This window comes from Carlito syrichta, unplaced genomic scaffold, assembly GCF_000164805.1.
Source record: "Carlito syrichta isolate Samal-C Ts95f unplaced genomic scaffold, Tarsius_syrichta-2.0.1 Scaffold287357, whole genome shotgun sequence".
Lineage (NCBI taxonomy): Eukaryota > Metazoa > Chordata > Mammalia > Primates > Tarsiidae > Carlito > Carlito syrichta.
Window position 1 is genome coordinate 109,440 of NW_007231453.1, and position 21,771 is coordinate 131,210.

Sequence of the window (21,771 nt, forward strand, 5' to 3'; positions counted from 1 at the left end):
TAACATATTTTATTCTGCAACTTCTCAGGAATGTAGGGGTTATCTTATAGAATGATGATAATGATGGGTCCAAAATTTGATTTTTAGCCTTGTCTCTTATAAGTTACAAAGTAAAAAATATCTGATTTCTCTAAGCTTCATCATCTGTAAATCGAAGAGATTAGACTGTGTAAGAACTCTTATTACAATCCATTAAAACAAACACATTCACCTGTGGCCGACAGGGTTAGAATGATAATCTATTTGTATACTAGCTATAAAGCATGGTTGCATGTACGCTGTGTATCATTTAATTTTAAAATTACTCAATTGGACTATAAACATAAACTGATAGGGACTTGGAAAGGAATTTGACAAGATTACTAAAAATACTCTTCTAGGATAATTTAAGTGATAACCACAAACTAAAAGATGGAGGCCACTGTGAACTGCTGAGACAGCTTATGATTGTAAACAGCTGCTTTGAGCCTGACTCATGTGCTCAAAGTTCATATGCCTTACAAGGACACTTCACTTATAAAAAGAGAAAATAACAAAACACCTATTTCTGCTCCTGGAGGAGGCCAGGGTCCACCTAGAAAAAAATTGAGTTTTGCTAGTTTAGTTGTCTAGTATTCCATTCCTACTAGACACTATTTAACAATTCCCAAATCTCAGCTTTAGATTTGAGCGAAGGGCACTAAAGGAGGAAAAAAAGAGTATCTACCGCTTAAGGTTATTGTGAGGACAAAATAAGATAAGAAACATAACATTTAGATTGGTTCCTGGCTTAGTAAGAACTCAGTAAAATGGAATAATGGAAACACTATGATCATTATCATCTACTCAAAGCAAATTCCCACACCTATGTTTAGTGTCCTTCTCCTCTGCAATTTGTGATATTCTCTTTTTTCTCTGATATTTTCAACTCCTTTGCTTCTACTGAATCCTGCCTTATAGCCTACTCAAATATTCAGGTTTCTCTTTGGCCAAAATAAAAATTTCTGTCTCTATCCTTAGGTTTAACCTCAGCTACCCTTCTTTTATTTTATCTTCCTTTCTTAGCCAAACTTTTTTCATTGTACTAAGACACATATGTCATAAAATTTACCATTTAGTTATTTTAAGAGTATATAATTCAGTGAAATGAATACATAATGCTGTGCATCCATCACCACCATCCATCTCCATACCCCTTTTCAACTCTATATCCACTAAACAATAATTTTTCTTTCTCCTCCTAGCCCATGGTAACCACTATACTTCTTTCTGTCTCTACAAATTCAACTTCTCTGACTACCTCATATAAGTAAAATAATACAGTATTTGTCTTTTTATGACTGACTTATTTCACAGCATAATATCCTCAAGATTCAATCATGTGTAGCATATGTCAGAATTCCTTCCTTTGCAAGCCTGAAAAATATTCCATTGTATGTATACATTACATTTTGCTTATCTATTCATTCATTGATGGCCATTTAGCTGGCATCAATGTTTTAGCTATTGTGAATAATTCTGCTATAAACATGAGTATACAAATATCTCTTTGAGATGTTGCTTTCAATTATTTTGAAACAAAGAAGTGAAACAGCAGGTAATTCTATTGCAGGCAAATAAGGTTTGCATGGTAATTCCATTAAAATTTTTTTTTTCTTTGAGTCAGAGTCTCACTCTGTTGCCCAGGCTGGAGTGGGCAATACTTCACCTAAGCCTTCCAAGGAACTACAGGCACACGCCACCATGCCCAGCTAAGTTTTAGATTTGTTGTAGAGATTAGGGTTCGCCAAGTTGCCCAGTCTGGTCTCGAACCCGTGGACTCAGGCAATTCTCTCACCTCGGACTTCCAAAATGCTGGGATTATAAACGTGAGCCACCGGGCCCGGCCTATTTTTAATTTTTTGAGGAACCACCAGACTACTTTTCTCAGCAGCTGCATCCTTTTACATTTCTACCAACAGTGCAAGGACAACAACTTCTTTACATTACTTCTTTACAATACTTGTTTTGTTTTGTTTTTATAATAGCAATCCTAATGAATGTGAGATAGTTCAACACAGTTTTTATTTCACTTGGGTAAATTTCTAGGAGTGGGCTGTATGGTACACCTATGTTTAAATCTATATTACACTGCTGACCCATTTTCCAAAGTAAATGCACCATTTCACATTCCCCTTAGCAATACTGAGAGTTTTAGTTGCTCTGTAGCCTTCTTAGCACTTGATATTGTCCTTTTCAAACTTTAGCCCTTCTAGTAGGTATGTGGTAGTATCTTATAGTGGTTTTAATTTCCTTTCCTAATAACTAATGATGTTGAACTTCTTTTCATGTACTTATATGCTATTTGTATCTTTTCTCCATTAAAGTGTTCAAATCTTTTGCCCATCTTAAATTGGATTGCTTTTCTTATTATTTATTTGATTTCTTTATATATTTGGATAGGAGCCTTTTATCAGATATCTTTTTTTGTATTTTCTTTTGCAGACTGTGACTTGTCTTTTCATTTTCTTTACAATTTTTTTTTGAGTTTGAGTCTCACTCTGTTGCCCAGACTGGAGTGCAGTGGCACACTTCCGGCCACCATAGCCTTGACCTGCTGGGCTCCGGAGATCCTTCCACTTCAGCCTTCCAAGTAGCCAGAACTACAGGCATGCGCTACCACGCCCAGCTAATTTTTGATTTATTGTAGAGACGAGGTCTCACCAAGTTGCCTGGGCGGGTCTCAAACCCACGGGCTCAGGCAATCCACTCACCTCAGCCTCCCAAAGTGCTGGGATTACAGGCTGAGTCACTGAGCACAGCCTTTTTTAATTTTAATTTTGAAGATGTGGAGTATAATTCAGGGTTAGGTATACAAATGTTCATTATGCAGGTACCCTTATTGATGAGGTGTGCTCCCTCCCACCCCCAGCAGTTTCCCTCAACTACCAATTCCTCCCCTAAGACTTAAAACCAACTTTTTAATCTTTTTTCACAAACTCAACCATGAGTTGTAAAATTTTGTATTAAAAAAAAAAAATGACCCTGAGCCCGCGGGTTCGAGACCCGCCTGGGCAGAGAGACCTCATCTCTACAAAAAAATCAAAAAATTAGCCAGGCGTGGTAGCGCGTGTCTGTAGTTCCAGCTACTTGGAAGGCTGAGGCGGAAGGATTGCGGGAGCCCAGCAGGTCGAGGCTGCGGTGGCCGGCCGGGAGCGGCCACTGTATTCCAGTCTGGGCAACAGAGTGAGACTCCAACTCAAAAAAAAATGACTGGGTGCAGTGGTTTACGCCTGTAATCCCAGCACTTTGGGAGACCAAGGCAGGAAGATTGTACGAGACCAGCTTAGGCACTATAGCAACACTTTGTCTCTACAAAAACTTTTAAAAATTAGTTGGGCAAGGTGGAACGTGCCTATAGTTCCAGCTTCTTGGGGGGCTGAGATGGAAGGATAGCCTGAGCTCAGGTTGTAGAAGCTTGGTGAGCTGTGATCATGCCACTGCAATTCAGCCTGAGCAACAGATTGAGACTTTGATTCAACAACAACAACAACACATTGTACTATTGAACATAGTTGGTTTCTTTAATTATGGTAATGATAGTAATAGTTACTGTTTTGAGCCCTAACTATATACTAGACACAGGTTAGGTATGTTATTACCATTGTCCCAGTTAATCCTCATAACAACACTATGAAGTAGAAACTTATTATTTCCATCTTACTGGTGTTAAATTTAAAACTTGAACAAATTGCCCAAATCATTTTTCCAGTACGTTGGGGGACTGGAGCTTGAAGCCTAGTTCCTTTGAAACCAACTTGTTATAGCTACTACATTAAACCAACTATGATGTATGTCCTACTTTTAGGTTTCTAGTTGTATTACATAATAAAAATCTCTTGTGCTTAAGTCAATTTGAGTCGACTTTCCTGATATTTGTATCCTATAGTGTCCTGTATTTGATTTAGTATACAATACTGTAAACACCTTAGGGTTGGGATTCTATTTTGTTTTTGATATGTAGCACCTAGCACACAATGCCTGGAACTTAGTAGATATTTAAATTTATCATGAGTGAAAGAAGAAAGTTTTTCTTTTTTCCCCCATTTCTGCTTACTAATTTCTTCTTCAGTCATTTCACTCGTTTGATAATTTAATCTAATGATTCTCAATAAGCAAATTTACTCTGCAGAGAAAGGGGCCATCGCTGAGTCATCTGGGAGCCTATTTCACATTTATGTAACCCCCCACTTCCACTCTTGTTACAGTCTCCTCTAAGAGGCATGATTCCTTTTCTCCAGGTGTACAGACTGAGCCTCTGCTACTGAAAGACATATATTATAGCACACATGTATGTAAGGAGGGCAAAAAGTCCAGAACCCCTGAAAATCAGATATTGTGTATTTTTATTTAAACATTCCATGCACACAAATTTTGTTGCTTCAAATAGATTGTAAGAACTTAGCAAAAAACCTTTTTTTCATCTTGAAGACTCATAGAATATAAAAACAAGAAGGATCTAATATTATCTGGTTCATTTTTCGTATTTTGCTTCTGAGAAAACTGAGACCTTGAGAATATAAGTAATATGACAATGTTTGGATCCTTTTTAATGCTTAGCAAAATGTTAAAAACACAGAATGTGCTAAAAAATACAATATTCATAGTATAAATGGAAGAAATAGACATAAGAATCATCTGGACCCCAAGACTAGCTTGCCTGTCTAATGTGTCTCGTGGCAAAAATGTTCTAATCTAACTACCTCCAAGAACAAATGCCTGGTTAGAAAATATTAATTGATCCAGTCCTATCTCTGTTTATCTTTTTCATTCTTGAGTTTTCATGGCATTGTAAGATTTACTGTATGACCTAGTACTTATTGTTTTAAATATTTTTCTGTACATTATTAATATTTTTGTGCATTTCATTTTCTGCACATTGATTGCACTAAGAGAATCTTGGTTAGCATTGCTTTGTCTGCCTTAACCTCACCTAACCCTGGAGTCGTGTTGTGGTTCTAACAATGACTGGCTAAGTTATTCTCCCTTGACTACTTACAAATTAACTGATGCCTAACTTCTGAGTAAAGCAGTTGTTATATAGGTAACATTTACCTTCTCTGAATTGAAATCTGCCATGTGACATCGTTTTAAAAGTAAAAGAAATTAAATTATTTGGGGGGTATAACTAGAGCAAATAAAACATTGTGCTGACTTATTCTTAAACTGAAAAGTACAAACCTTGAGCATAGCTTCCTGTTTTTAGAAACATGTAATCTTAGTCTGCAAACATTAGCAGATTTGAGAATGTTGTACTATTTACTTATTACTCAATCACAAATCCACAGCCTTGTGAATGTTAACATTTTCTGAGAATAACAATGGGCTTTGGAAAGATAAAAGCTTAAAGATATCATTAGTTATCCACAATGTTGGAGCCTAAGTTCGACTGCACAGGAAAAAAAACAAGATGAAGGGTCTAGTGAGATAATAAATTAGCCTGAAAATCAGATTAGAGTTCTAGTTCTGGCTCTGATTCTAGCCAGCTGTGAAGTCTTGAATAAGTCTAAAATCTTACTGGGCCTCCAGCTCCTCATATTTAAAATCAGAAACTTGAATTTCTGATGACCAGTAATGTTTCTTCCTGTTTTAAAATTTTGCTATTTATTTAAATCAATAGCAACTATAGTAGAAAGAATATATAGTGGTGATAAAAAGTATTGGCACTGAAAAAAAAGAGCTGTAGAATGGAGAGGAATAAACTAATGATCTTTTGACAGAGGAAGAACTTAATCCTTTAAACTAAAAGCTTGCATCTTACAGCATCTGAATATTTGTGCAGTTATTTTACTGTTTAAAAAGATGTTAAAGTTTGTATATATGTCCATCGAAACACTGAGTGAGTGAGACCAAGGTATAAGTAGATAAGTTGCATAGATCTAGGAACTTTTGCACAAGTCTCGCTTATTTGCTTTGTTTTCTGGAACCACAGGGACCAAATCTGCATCATCTCCACAATCAAAACGTTTCAGTAATCTCTCCAAAGTTATTAATCAATTCAGTGAGAAGTTCAATTGGTGTAGAAGGCAGCATGTTGCTAAAAATAATAGCTGTGGCTTTGTGAAGCCAACTCTGGGTGACTAGCTCATACTCCTCATTTACTTTTCTTTGAAGTGGTTAGTAGATGCTCTTTCCCTGCCTACAATTGGGTTTTTTCTGGATCAGTACCATGAGATGAGTGAACTTTTTAATTCTTTTAGTTCAAAGGGATAAAAACTTGCTCTGGTTGAACAGATTGAGATTTATAAAAAGGAGAAAATGATTGAGGTTTGTAGAACAGATAAAAATGGCTCTAAAGAACACAGACTATTCATAGAAAACTAGGAACAACTGGGACGATAGGTTTCAAGGAAAGAAAAGAAATGGCACTTGTGAAGCATACAAACTAGAGCTCAGAAAGCTGAGTTATCTAGTTGAATCCTCACCACTGGAGTTTGTTCTCTCCACTAGAACACTACTATTGATGTGATTCAAGTATTCTCCTAATTTTTGCTTCTCTTTGTGTCTGGTCGCTTCTTTCAAAATCAACTTCTTGAGACTCTTCATATTTTTCCATTCAAATTCCTGAGAGAATGTATCAATCTAGCTAATAATCATCATCTGCGTTTGGGGCCATGGACTGAATGGCAACATAGCAGGTCCACAGCTGCTATTTTAGAAGGGCTTGCTTGCAAGATTGACCCTTGGCTAGAGTCTTCATGCTCCCACCATTTCTAAAATTGATAAAGATGGTCACTATGTCTAGCCTGTTTGTGCAAACAATATGATTTATGCTGAGCACCTGCTTTCCTTCAGGGAATCTGGAATTTTGGCATGTGCAAGGCAGGCAGTGGATGTGACCGGTTCCGATAAAAATGTTGAATGCTGAGTCTCTAGTGGTATTTCCTGGGCAGAAACATCACACAAGGTACTTATATTTTTCATCTCTAGAGAAAGTAGCACATTCACGTATATTCCCTCGCAGAAAAGGGGAGCACAGGAAGCCTTTACATTGATTTCCTAGATTCTTCCTGCATCTGTTTATCCCTGCTCTCACATCATTGTAATAAATCTCAGCCATGAGTACAATTATATCCTGAGTTTCATGAATCCTTCTAGAAAATCTCTGAATATGGGGATAATCTTGACTATCCTGACACAGGTCACCTTTAAAACTAATCCCATTAATTGCATATGGGGAGAGCAGGGGAAGTTGTATTTAATCTGGTCACCCAGCTTATAGGATGGTCTAGAGCAATGGTTCTCAACTCTGGTTGCAAAACAGAATCTTCTATGATGTCTTTAAAAATTGGACACCATCTGAGATTAATTAGAATACTGAAATTAGAATCTCTGAGGATAGAGCCTGGAGTATATAAAATGTTATAATAGTCCTCCAATGATTCTAATGTGCAGCCAGTGTTGGGACCAATGGTCTGGATTTATTTTCCTCCATAGGGTTCTAGCTGACAATTTCCTTTAGAACAAGATGGTAGGCTTGAGAGGCATCGTGATCCATTTGGTCAGTACAATGCACATTTTTCAGATGAAGAAATAAAAACCCATGTCTTCAGGTATAGTTAAAAAGTAAGTAAGATTGCTCAGTCATGCTTGTAAGCAATATTCTGGGAATTGTGTTATTTTAGGCGTTACTGGGACCCTCTTCTTAGCATAAACTTCTAAACTCCAGAAAAACAAGCATTTAAGAAAAATCATTCAAGTGTATATAACCAACCGCAGCAATATTTTGCCATCAACCCGCCTTCTTGAACATATTGTTCCAGAAAATCTCTTGTGAACTAGACAGTCACATCTGTTTCTCGGGATTATTCATTCAAAGGTCCATGTTAAGTTGTGTATTCTGATCACAGAGACTCTAACTTCATCTTTTTAAAAAAAGTCAGTTGTCAGGAAAGCCCTACTGGGTCAGCCTGTGATAGCATGTGATCTTTTTTTCAGTGTAGAAGTACACAACAGCTGACCCTTTGGGTAAGGGTGTATGGGTTCCTCCCCAATTCTTCCTATCACTGGATTTTTCAGACCACCCTATACCAAACTCTTCTGATATAGCTGCTACACAAAAGAACTCCCACTTCCTGGTAGCACCCTTCATTTGATAGATCTACCTTAATGCCATGTCCTGCTCATACTGGATACCTGGTAAATATCTGTTGAGTTGATTTGATACAATAATGAAACTACTAGAAGAAGAAAACTGCTGCTGAAAGGTGGGAGTTCAGCACCCACACTCTGTCTTGTGTCTTTCTGTGAGTACATTGTGCTCTTTTATAAAGTGCCACTGGATACAAGCAGTTGTTTTCTATATGGAAGCAACTTTGTCCTGCATGTAGTCGAGAGATATTCCAATGCCTTGTTAGGATGCCGTTTGTCCTCACAATAGCTACAGGGTATTTGTAAGCGACCTTGACTACCTGTCACATCACCCATCCCCCAGCACAGCTCGACTGGCCCTTGCACAGTAGGAGGTAAACAAGACTCAACTGAGACAGTTTAAAGCTTCAGCCTCCATCCTCCCCTTTATTTGCCTTGCTCTTTGGATTTGGTGTCACTCTCACGCACATGTGTCATATGTTCACTCAAGCTGCTCCCCTCCCACCATCACAACCTGCTTTGGGAAAGGACTGGAAACGCATTCATCCCAAGAACCTCAGGTTTAAATTCTCTTGTGAGTTTTTGCATTTTAGGAAAGTTCCGTGAACAAAACTTCAGGTAGCTTTTTTGGTGGTAGTGGTGAGATGTAGGGGGCATTAATGGGATAACTTCCTGGTACCCCGATACATTGACTGGAGTCTCCTCCTATTGGCATATCCCAGCCTGTGACAGTCTACCTCTAAGACACGTGAGCTTGGAGTATAGATGTCTTTTAGAACCATTACCGAAAGAACCAGAGGAGCAAACCTCAGTTCTGCCACCACTATTTTGTGGTCTCCAAAGCATTTCATTTTGCAATTCCATTATGTTTCTTTCTCCACAAGTTAACCAAAGCATCTGGCAGCTGTGATGCAGAGTCAGCAGGAACAGTTCTGTTTCCCTTTACTGCCTGGCAACGTCTCAAATTTGACTTATTTTCTTGCCCAACACTTTTGGACGTTTTCCCAAACAAAAGGAGCCTATTAAAAGAACAAGAATCTTAAAACTGCGCTAAGTTTACCCCAAGAGACTTGAAGAAATGCAGTTCAAATAAAAAAACACCATGAGACCAGGAGAAGGCATTCTTATGTGTGAGTCACCTTTACACCCAGAAACACAACATAATAAATAACTAGTAAGGAAACTGTACTAAACACGAAAAAAGTAAATTGCAAAAATAACCTGCAGAGTGACTTCATTTTGGTAAAATACAGGATATATAAATATATATAGACCAGGCTTATTTATTAAGTGATTTATGTATAGTGCTTTAATTTATGTAATTAACAAAACCTGGAGAGGCAGTTCTTATTATCCCCATTTTACTGATGACAAAGCTGAAGCATATAGAGGTTAACCGACTTGACCAAAGCCACATTGACAATACATGGGAAAGTCCATGATCTGTTAGAATATTTTGAAACATTAGTGTAAATATCTGTAAAAACCAACTATTGGCCATAAACTGTAATAATAGTTGGCTAAGGATAATGGGTTATTTTAATTTTCTTCATTTTGATTATGTATATTTAAAAATTTATCTCCAACGAATGTCTTTTGTTAAAAGAAAGTTATTTTCTAAGTGAGAAAATTATATAAAACCATTCACAGGTAAGTTAAATATATTTACTGTTGGATAATTAAAAAATTTTAGTGAATTATTTTTATTCTGTTTCTTTTGTTTGGAAAACTATAAAGGTTTCTGCATTAGTTTGCTAGAGCATTCATAACAAAGTACTACAGATTGAGTAGTTTAAACAACAAAAATCTATTTTCTCATAGGTCTAAAAGCTACAAGTTCAATATCAAGTTTTTAGTAGAGTTGGTTTCTTCTGAGGACAACTGTCTTTGGCTTATAGATGACCATCTCTTCTCTGTGATTTCACATGATCATCCCTCTGTGTGTGTCTGTGTCCTAATCTTCTCTTCATGTAAGGACACCAGTCACATGGGATAAAGGCCCACCTATATGACTTTAATTACTTTAATTAATTCTTTAAAGATCCTATTCCCAAATACAATCACATTCAGAGGTAATTGGGGTTAAAATATCAACATATGAATTTTAGAGTGTACATAATTCAGCCCATAACAACTTCCGTCATAGAAATGTCTAACTTAAATAAATGTATCAGTGATGAAAACAACATAACAGAAGTTCAAAAGCATGCTATGTCTTCTCCTCAATTCCTTTGTTTCTGCAAAAAAGAGTATTTTCAGAGTATACCTTATAGACTTCCAAACACTCTATATAGAGCCACTGAAAGTTATGGTGCTAATAATATAGATGTACAATTGTTATATAAAAGGAATTCAAAACCCCAAAACAATCATCATTCTGTCATGTTTTCCAGTGGTGTTTTGCATTTGTAACTTAAAATCTTCTCTTTTTCCATATTTCATGAGGCACATGCAACATTTTAGCTACGTTTCTAGAGTTCAACTGATGAGATATAATAGATCTCTAAGATGCTCCATCTGAAAATGTCTTTTTGTTTTGTTTTCCTCCCAGCTGCCCAATTTTAGTGATGAATGGTTTATTCAAGTTTAGGAACAATAGAGTAGTATAGTAATGACCTCACTGACGATACAATAAATTGAATAGAGGAGATTCTACCCTCTGGCCCCTCCATCTTTGACAAGATCAACAAATTAGACATAATACTAGGACCAGGTAGAGGATGGCTTCTTTCTCTACACAGTCCACTTCAAATAAGCCTTGAACTTTTTCTCTTGTGGTTGTTCCTCATACCTTTATAACCAACTTGTAGCCTCTCAGAGGTATAGTCCTGCTTCCTGTTTGCCACTATCCTTTCATTTTTTCACTCATCCTGCCCCTATCTCTGCCTGCCTGTTGGACACTGTTTATATAACAAAGTCTGGCCAAGAAATCAGTTCAACTCATCTGGAATGCCTTCCTTGACTGACCCTTCAATTCTGCTGCCTTTTCTAGATGTCTGTAGACTTGCCTAGAATAAAACTCCTCGAAGACAGGGAGCTCATCTTGTCCTTGAAATGGTTATATCTTAGTAATGCTCAAAAAAATAAGTGTTAAGAGGATGAATAAATGAATTAGTCTCAGATAATATGGCCCTCACTTTTGCCACAGCTTTTGGTTTCTGGGATCAGGAATCTGGGAGCAGCCTATCTGAAATGTATCTGCCTTAAGATCTCTCTCAAGGTTGCAGTCAACATGGCAGCAAAGGCTACAGTCTCATCTGCAGGTTTGATGAGGGCAGGATCTAGTTCCAAGCTAGTTCATGTAGTTGTTGGCAGAATTTATTTCCTTGCTGGCTATTTCACTGATGGCCTCTAAGAGAAAGATTGAAGAAAGATGGAGATCAGAGTCTTGGAAGTGATACCCCATTATTTTGCCATATTTTATTCCTTAGAAAAGAGTCATTATGTCCCACCTACACTCAAGGAGAAGTGATTACCCAAGGACATGGATACCAGGAAGAAAGGCTGCCTACCACAGTCCTACTCTCAATCTGTCTTTTTTTCTTTTTTCCCTGCACTTGGTGTTTTCCTTCCAGGAAATCAGCTATAACTCCATGGAATACAGTTCCTGGGGCCTGAACTTTGGGCTAGATGTAAACCCAAGAGTTAACTGCATAACGTTGATTTTATCTTAAAAGCTCTCAGAAAGATTCAAACATTTGCTTCTGCTGCTCTTTCATTTTCATCCCATTAGTTGGGCTTCCATTTTTATTCTGTGATTTCTCTGGATTTTTTGTTTCCTTTAATATGTAAGCCAAATTGCAATTCTAGGTTTCTCATTGACCCATTACCCTCATGTAGGATCCTTTCCTCTATGTCATTATGAAGACCATTCTGGTTTCAAACTCTTTAAATCCATCCATAAATCATAAAGAGAAAGGTTTGATTTTGTAGAATACTACTGCATACTTCAATTTAGGTTGAAGAAATTTTTAGGATTAATATAAGAAATGCTTATTCTTGAACTATCAAACTCTTGTCACCAGGTGTGAATTCAAAACTAACATTAATTTGCCTAATTAAGCATTTAATAGTCCATTAATGTAAGCAGCTAGCAGCACTTACTTAATATAAAAAGTATTAAAACTGGATGCTGAAGACCTGGCTCTGACACTTGCTGTGTGACATTGGGAGAACCATTGACACTTCTATTTTGGAGTTTTTATAGCTATAAAGTGGGGCTGAAAATACTGACCTCACAGCGTTATTTTAAGGATCAAAAACAATAATTTATATTCATGGACAGAGGAATGGATTACAATATACATTGTGTCATATGATTAAGTAATATAGTTTTTAAATGACAATTATGTAGAATTTGTTGAAATAGGAAGGTAATCTCATGAATTAATATTAAATTGGATTTTTAACTTTAATTTGCAGGTCAGATTTTAATTCTAGGCTTCTTATTAACCCATTACCCTTCTGTGGAATTCTTCTCGCTATGTCACTATGAATGCCAATCTAGTTTCAAATTGGCCAAACTCTTTAAGCTAAAAAAAATTTAACCAAAAATATAGAGAGGTCCATTAGAATAGTGGTTACTAACAAAGACTATAGAGTAAAATTGCCAAGTTTGAGTCAATTTGCTAGTTGCATGACTTTGGGTAAATTACCCAACTTCTCTATGCCTTAATTTTTCTCAACTATAAAAATAGATGTACTAATAATACCTTTCTCATGTGATTGATAGAGATTTCATAAGTTAAAAAATATAAAAGTGTCTGAATGGTAACTGGCACATAGTAAGGGTTCAATAAAAGTTTCCTTGTTATGTGCATATGAATATTAATAACAAATAAATGAGTATAAGCTTTTAGTCAAAAAATAGAAATGAATTTAGAGTGTTATAGTTATGTCATTAGATTTTTAAAATTTTCTGTAGTAATGTTAATACTGAATATTTCTCATGCAAATCTGAAAGATTTATAAATATTATCTGATTTTTATGTTAGCCTTCTGAAGTAGTTACTATTTCCATTTTTAAGATATAGAAATGAAGACTTACAGCAGTTAAGTCATTTTGCCAAGGATCACAAAATACTATGTGTCAGAGATGGAACTCAGACATAGATTTGGCACCAAAATATATGCTTTTAATAAATTTGCTATATTACTTTCCATAATGACACAATATAGCAACATTAATTCAAAAATATCTATTGAATGTCTGTTATGTACCAGGTACTTTATTATATAGTATAGAGAATACAGAGTAAATAATTTAGCCCTGATCCCTGAATTTACTGGGAAAGACATATTATAAACAAATACACAAATAATTAACCATCCAGAAAATCTGATTATGATATGATCTGTGCTCTGAATTGAAGTGAGATGAGATAACAGAATAACTGACTAATTCAGAAACATATAAAGGCCTCTTTGAGGAGATGACATGTAACTAAAATCTGAATTACAGTACTGTGCAGTGGTTAAGAGCTGGGACTTTGGAGCCGCCTCTCTCACTAACTAGCCATGTGTCATTGAGCACATTACTTAAACCCTGTTCCTCAGTTTCTTGTAGTCCAGCTATTCATAGGAGTGTTTGAAGTGATGCAGCGCAAGAGATATAAATAGGTACTGATTGCTTAGAAAATTAGAATTCATGACATTTTGTAAGCACTCTATAATGTTAGCTATTATTACAAGTAAGAATAACTATTTGAGGAGTAGGGAAGAAAAAAAATTCCAGACAAAGGATACAACTAGTATAAAGAGCATGCGGCAGGAATGAGCTGGGTATGTTCAAAAGAGGATAGTCAATGTGACTGGGTCAAAATGTGAAAACGAATATAGTAAAAGATGAAGTTAAAAATATAGGCAGGGACAGGTCAGATTGCTAGTACTTTGTAAGACAATATGAAGAGCTACTCCAAATACAAGGGGAAGCCAAGGAATGAGATTTAGAATGTTTCTCCACTTCACCAGAGGTATATGACATTTGGGCCAGATACCTCTGTTGTGAGACACTCTCTTGTGTAGCATCCCTGGTTTTGATTCACTAGAAGCCAGTAGCATCCCCTTTCTCAGGTTGTAATAACCAAAAATGTGTCCAGACCTTGCCAAATGTCCCCTTGGAGGTTAAATCACCCTAGTTGAGAGCCACTGACTTTAAAAAATCCAATTTGACTTTTATGTGAAGAATAGATTATAGTGGAGCAAGATCAAAAAAGAAGACCAGTTCAGAGACTATAGTGGTTTCCTAGAAGAGAGCAAATGGGTATCTGGACTTGGGTAGCAGACATGAGAATAAACAAATGTCTTTGTGATATGTTTTAGAGATAGAATCTAAAAAACTTGCTGACATACTGATTACAAAGTGAGGCAAAAAGAGAAATCAAAGATAACCCTTAGGCCTAGAATCTGAGCAACTGCATGGATGTGGTACCAAGATGGGGAACACTGGGAGAAAGCCAGGTTTTGAATGACCACAGGAAAGTCATAAACCCTGAACTGGCTATGTTATGTTTAAAATGCCTACAGAAATTGATCTGGAAATGGTAAGTCAGCAGAAGTGATGCAGCGCAAGAGATATAAATTTTCAATCACAAACACGTCAATGATGTTAAGCCATGAGCATGAATAAAGGCATGAAGGCAGCATGTGCAAATAGAGAAGGGAACCCATGACAGATCCCTACCACGATTCAGAATGTAAGTATCAAGTGGAGGAAGAGGTGCTAACAAGAGAGACTCCAGAAGGAGCAGTGGGAGATGAGGAAATAAAGACATGCAAATATAGTGTCCCAGAAGCCAAACGAAGGCAGTATTCAAGAAAGAGTAAAGAGTTTACTGTGTCAGATACTCAGGAGGGATCATAAGAAGACAGAAAATTGATCACTGGGTGTAGCAACATGAAAGCCATTTATAACTTAGACAAAAGCAGACATAGAAGGAGTCATGGGTTGCTGTGAAGAAAACAGAGAAATGGGCTAATGCTAGAGGGAGATGTGCTTTCAAGGAATACAAACAAGAACAAAGACAGCTAGGGCAAGTTCTCCCTCCAAGTCATCGCTTCCAATTCTCTTCCCAGAGACAACCACAGGTTGTTTTTCCTATTGTCACAGGGATACGATATAAAGGAGACAGGCAGGCAGGTAGGAAGATAGGTAGACACAAACACATAAACATTTTTAAGAGTGTCCAGAGTTTCTAGTACTTGGGTAGCTGGCACCATTAATGGAACTCTCTAGGCATATAAAGGCACAGCAAGGCTCTGGGACAAATCAGTCTGCAACTTGAGGGTAGACTCCTGATGCTCAGATAGCAAATGGGAAAGTGGCACTAGAGGTTAAGAACTCCCCAAGCCTTAGTGTAACCAAGTACCTCATTTCAAAATGCATCTTAAAATCTGGTATTTTTTCCTCTTTCTCTCTTTCCTACCAGACTCTCCTTTCCATTGTGTTCATTTAATTATCACTAGTTATGAGCTTGCTTAGAAGTTCAGGGAATTAATCTTAAAGCAAGCTGTTTGGATTCATCCTCACCTGGAGATCACCTCAAGGCTGTGGTTGATCTACAACTCAGAGATAGCACCAACCTGACATCATATGGGGTAATAACTCAAGAGCCATAGGACAAGTCATGTAGATCAGCACCCATTGTTACTCTTGAATGTTCCCTGTACCTCATTTCACTTTTTAAACTCCTACACACAGTCCAGAGGTTGAAATGGTCTATTTGAGGCACAAGCCTGATCATCTTTCCATCTGTCAGTTTTTGGAACAAAGTCATTTTCCTTCTACCGTCGTTCCTTTTTAGAGTATGGCTTTGGACAACTAATGACTGAGCTTGTGCCTGGTTACATTAGGAGTTCCCAGAATGGGAAGATTGCCCAGATTCAGGGAAGATTTATCTCCCCAAAGTGCTGGGAGAACATGATCTAAAACAAATCTAACCATGCAGTTAAGGTCTGCAGCATGCCTTTATTCCTGAGGACCTAGATTGCAGAGTCCGTGAGACATGTGCCCTAGCGGCATTCTAGTGAAATCAAAGATACAATAGACCCCAACATCTAACACAGTGGGCAGCTTAATCAATGCTCACTTATTTATAAACAAGTAAATGTATGAATAAATAAATGAAAAACATAGCTACATTTTCTGCCATCTTATATAGATTCAGCTTACCTGGTGTCAACATTGAACTCAATTATACTCTGGTGTGAGTTCAAAATGACCAATGTGCATCCTGCAAGGGCTCAGGTATGCCAAAGAGATGATTGCAAAGCTGCTTCCTGGAGCTTTCTCCAGTCAACAAAAAAGGAAAGGGAACATACAGTTTTTCTTTCCATAGGTCTCTGTTAGGCGTAGACTTCTCAGATGTTCCAGAAAATCTCACCTTTAGACTAAGATCAAGAAAAGAAGACTCCAGGCTTTTTTTTCAGAGCAAATGCAAATAAGATTTTGACTGAAGTCTTCACCTCTGAGGAATGCTGCATCTATTTTCAACAAAATACACAATTACCTGGCCCCAGGCCCAGGGGCCATGTCTGGGCACTGCCAGTGAATGCCCAGGAAGATGAGATCCTGCTGAAGACTGTTTCTGCTGGAAAGCCAGTCATGCAGGTGTTTTCCCTCAGGCTGTCATGCCCACTCACAAATTCCTTAATTTAAACATCCTTCCCCAACACAAAAACAATCTTCTTCAGACTTTTGACTCTTCTTTCTATCAGTCACTTCTTACTTTTCATAGAGACCCTAAATTGCATTACTTTAGGTTAAAAAAAAAATTGGCTTCCTTTTCTCAAGACACCAGACCAAGCATAATATATAACTTTGGTCACCAAGATGACAAAGTATGAGTTTTGAGTCTCCCTTGAAAGTTAGGAGAGTAAGTATGAATCTGGCAACAAACTTAGAGCAATACATTTAAATTGAATTTGATCCTAAACTATTCTGACCAAGTTCATAAATGGTCCCTCTAGACTCTTTTTATTATTTATTTATTTATTTTGAGTCAGGGTCTCACTTTGTCGTCCAGGCTGGAGTGTAGTGGCACAACAATAGCTCACTGCAGCCTAAACCTCCTGGGTTCAGGCGATCATTCCACCTCAGCCTCTGGATTAACAGAGACTACAGGCTTGTGCCACCATGCCTGGCTACCTTTTTGATTTTTTTTTGTAGAAATATGATGCTCAGACTGGTCTGAAATTCCTGGGCTCAAGTAATCCTCTTATTTCATCCTCTCAAAGTGTTGGGATTAGAGGCATGAGCTACTGTGCCCAGCCCTAGGCTCTTTTTAAAACTAGCCCTTTACTGGATGATTGCTTGAGCCCAGGCATTTAAGAGGAGCCTAGGCAACATAATGAGTCCTCATCTACACACACACACTAGCTCTTTCAATCTGTCATGCTCCATACCTGCCACCATACATCATTACACATGCTCTTTCCTCTGCCTCCGGTGTCACCCGTTTAACTCTTACAATTAATTTCGACTGCCGCTAATTGTTACTTCCTCAGGGAAGTCTTTGCCAACTCCGTGAACTGAGGCTTTCTCTATTTTTCTACTCTCTTCTACTTACCACTAATTGACATTTGTTCTACCATTAGATTATAAACTCCATATGGGTAGGAACATATTTTCTTCTATTTTTTGGTTTGTTTGCTTGCTTGCTATTATATATCCAGGGTTTAGAACAATGTTAACACTTAGATACCCAATAACTATTTATTCAGTTAATGAAAAAAGCACAGCCTTTATTAAAAAAAAAAAAAGATGCCTGCGTCTGCATGTTCATCACAGCACAATTCACAATTGCAAAGATGTGGAATCAACTTAAATGCCCATCAACTGATCAGTGGATAATAAAATGTGGTCTGTATACACTATGGAATACTATTCAACCATAAAAAAAAAATATGAAATAATGTCTTTTGCAACAACTTGGTTGGAATTGGAGAACGTCATCCTAAGTGAACTAACTTAAGAACAGAAAACCAAATACCACATGTTCTCACTTATAAGTGGGAGCTAAACTAAGGATATGCAGAGATATAGAATATAATATAATGGACATTGGAGACTCAGAAAGGGGATGGTGGGAAGGGGTGAAGGGCTGAAAAACCCTTTATCGGGTACAATGTGCATAGGTGGGGTGATGGGTACTCTTAAAGCCAGACTTTTTCACCACTATACAATGCAACCATGTAACCAAATAATATTTGTACTTCCTAAAACTATTGAAATAAAGGGAAAAAAAGAATTTGAACATCTCTACGTCCTAAGGACAGTGATCAGGACACTACAAACAATGTGTCTTCCCTTGCTGGGATTCCCTGGGATTTTTGCCATACATTCCCACTTTTGGGAAATAAAAGGAAGCAAATATTATTTGAGAGAGCAGAGCTGTAAAGAAAGCAAATTTCACTAGACAGCAAGTGACTGATATAAAACAGGTCTCTGATTTTTTTGAACTATATTTTTTCCCTTGGCTATGATGTATATCAATTTCCAGTTCTTATTCCTGGCCAACTTTAGCAGATTAGCTTAATGAAACACCGTAGATATATATTGAATAACATTTTGGGGCCAGGTATTGTGATGGTGGCTGCAGAGAATATAAACTGAGTAAAATTCATTCATGGCCTTTAAGAGTTCATACCTGAAAGGTGATAAAAAAAAAACCACACAAATAATAGAGGAAGGCGTCAAAACAATACTATGAGAAATCTGAGCAGGGAAAGATTTCCTGGCTCACTGTGTTCCTGCATTTGTCCTGGAGTTGGGGGTGGGAGTGGGGGCAGGAACCTGCTGCCTTTCAGGGACCATAAGGCCAAGCGTGAAGGTAGCTTGGTAAAAACTTGTATCATTTGATGAGTAAGAAAGTTTGTATGTATAGCTAATGCTACTATTAAAACCTATAATGAATTAATAGCCTTTCAAAGCCTGCCATCTGATAAAGTATCAATTCTATAGTAACCAAAAGCTAAGAAAAAAATAAGAAGTCTATCTTTTTCATGTGCTTGTCTTCTGCTTACCCTCTCTCTGGAGTCATGCTCCAGTGTCTGCGATTCACTGCATATCATGCACAAGTACACATGCACACACAAACATATACACACACGTACATATATGTTCTTGTAAAGTTTAGAGTATGTGTCTTAAAGATTAGTGTAGGGGCCAAAGGAAAACTTCCCCTTTGCCCTCTGAAGATTCACTGAGAATTACTAACAAAACGCAGATTAATAGGAAAAAAGGCATATACGTTTATCAAAGTGTACATGGGAGTCTTTAGAATGAAGATTCAAAGATACAGGGGAAACTGTTTATTATTATGTTTAACATATGGATAGCTGTGTAGAAATATGATTGGACAAAAAAAAGTGTATGATCTAATTAATAGACTGAGTAGGGAAACCCAGCAAGCCCTGTCTAAATTTTTCTTTGCCTGAGTACATATTCCTTTTTTCTTGGTAGGGGTTAGGACCTTCTCTAGAAGGGGCATCTTATGACCTACAGTCAAACAACGTAGGTCAGATAATTTTTTTTATGGCCAGTTTTTAAATGGTATGTAGTTATTCCCTTAATTCCATTTGTTTGAGATATCAAACAGCTCCTAGATCTGTAAACCTGTGAGCTTAAAGAAAAGAAAACCTCCCTTTAAAGTATATTTCAGTTTTGGGAATTTCAAAGGATCAAATCTGTTCTTATCTAAGTTGGTGTTCCCACACCTTCCTTTGGCCATTGTTCTTAATTATCTTGGTCATTTAAAAAGTCTTGCTTTGTCCTAAGCATCCCTTGCATATTTAGTGGCTCACTAATCTTTCAATATGGATACTCAAACAATATTTTATATGGTATAATTCATAGAATGACATCTAGGGCACCTTTTTGTACATGCAACGTGAAGAAAAGATAATTTAAGTCAAAAGATACTCATTTCCCCTCAATTTGGGGAAAGTCTTCACTTTGTTTTTTATGTAAAACATCACCTAACAAACAAACCACAGGGGCTAATGTAGTACTAGGAGCTTCATATAACACTCTTTCACTTTCTAACATTTTAAGACATCATCGTTACAAATATTAACGAACTGATGCCACAATATCATCTGCCTTAGCTAATAAATTGACATAATATCATAACTCATGCCCCTTTTCTCTTTTAAGTTTGTCATGGACTCACAGACTCTGAGGTTCCTGTTCTCCATAGAAATCACCTACCACTTACAAAATGATGAGAATACTTATTGCAAACATTGATTACATATATGCATGAGCATTCTGGGGACAAATGATAAGGAGATGGAAGAATAAAGCAGTATAAAGGCTCTAGGTCCTTCCAGGTTTGCAAGTTGTAAGAGATGAGATCATTATGATAAAGTGAAACTTAATAGTCAATTAGTCATTTTCAGTAATCTTAAAATTTGATTGTGGAGTGGTAGGTGGAACAATCTATCAGGAGATTTTAATCATTCATAAAGATTAAAACAATAAAAATAACTGGTTAGACAGTACTGTGGTCAGGTTTGCTGTGTGTTCTGTAGGTAGAATGTAATATCCAAGATAGTATCTGTTGAACTTGCACCAACTTTATCATATTGACCCTATCTTCAGGCTGGGTTCAATGCACCTTTATTTCTGAGTTTCCAGCAAAACCTTGTCCTAGACATGAGCTATCCTAGACATGATTACACTTTACAGTGTGATTTTTCTGTTTACATATCTGACCAAGGTTTTAGATTTTGAAGTCCTTGAGATCAAGAGATATAGGGCTTTTTGTTTATATTTTTTAATCTCCGTGGTTCCAAAATTAAGCATTGTACCTAATGTAAGCAGCCAACAAATATCTGTTTGATTTGTTTGATTTAATGTAATTTGACTTGATAACACACCAATATTTGCGTGAAAATTCTCAATATTGCCCAGCACAAAAGAAGAGTTATTAATTGGATTCATTTCAGACACTACAAGTTCCTCAACTTCTACTTTTGCCACCTGGAAGTTTTAGACATACACTGGCCTCAACTCTCACAATCCTTTGTATTTTCCTCTGGAATTAGCTGCATACTTGGATGGAATCCTTTTGGGGCAGGATGCTAAGTCATATGTAAAGAAAGGATAGTGAAATACTTGCTTTCCTGCTGCAGATAGACCAATATGACTAAGTTTGTCAAGGAAATGAACTACAGAGGGGACTGTTTTGTACAAAGATTTTTTTTTTTTTTTTTACAATATTCTCTTAAAAAGTGAGTATGTTTATGTGCATTGTTTTTCTGGGGAGAAATTATTTTAATTTAATTCTCATAAGAATTTGGAACTCAAAAATGTTAATACCTGCTGCTTAGTGCAAGTAAACAGATTTTGGCTTTCAAATGACAAACTTCTATTTTGATATGAAGTTTCCTGATGGGAAGGATAACATCTGAGTCTCTGTATTTTCTGTACCTTGTATAGCAGTACCCAGCACATAGCCATCAATAGGGGTTTGTTTGAACAAAGTATGTCAATAATAAAAGTAAGGCTTACTCAAAAACTATGACTATCCAGGGATGACGTCTTTGACATTGCCCCTTACCTCATTCACCATGGGTGCACCGACTCGCAAGGATTACTGGAAAGGATTTATCTCTTTTTAAAATAGAAATTTTCTATTTTATTTGTATATTTTAAAATTT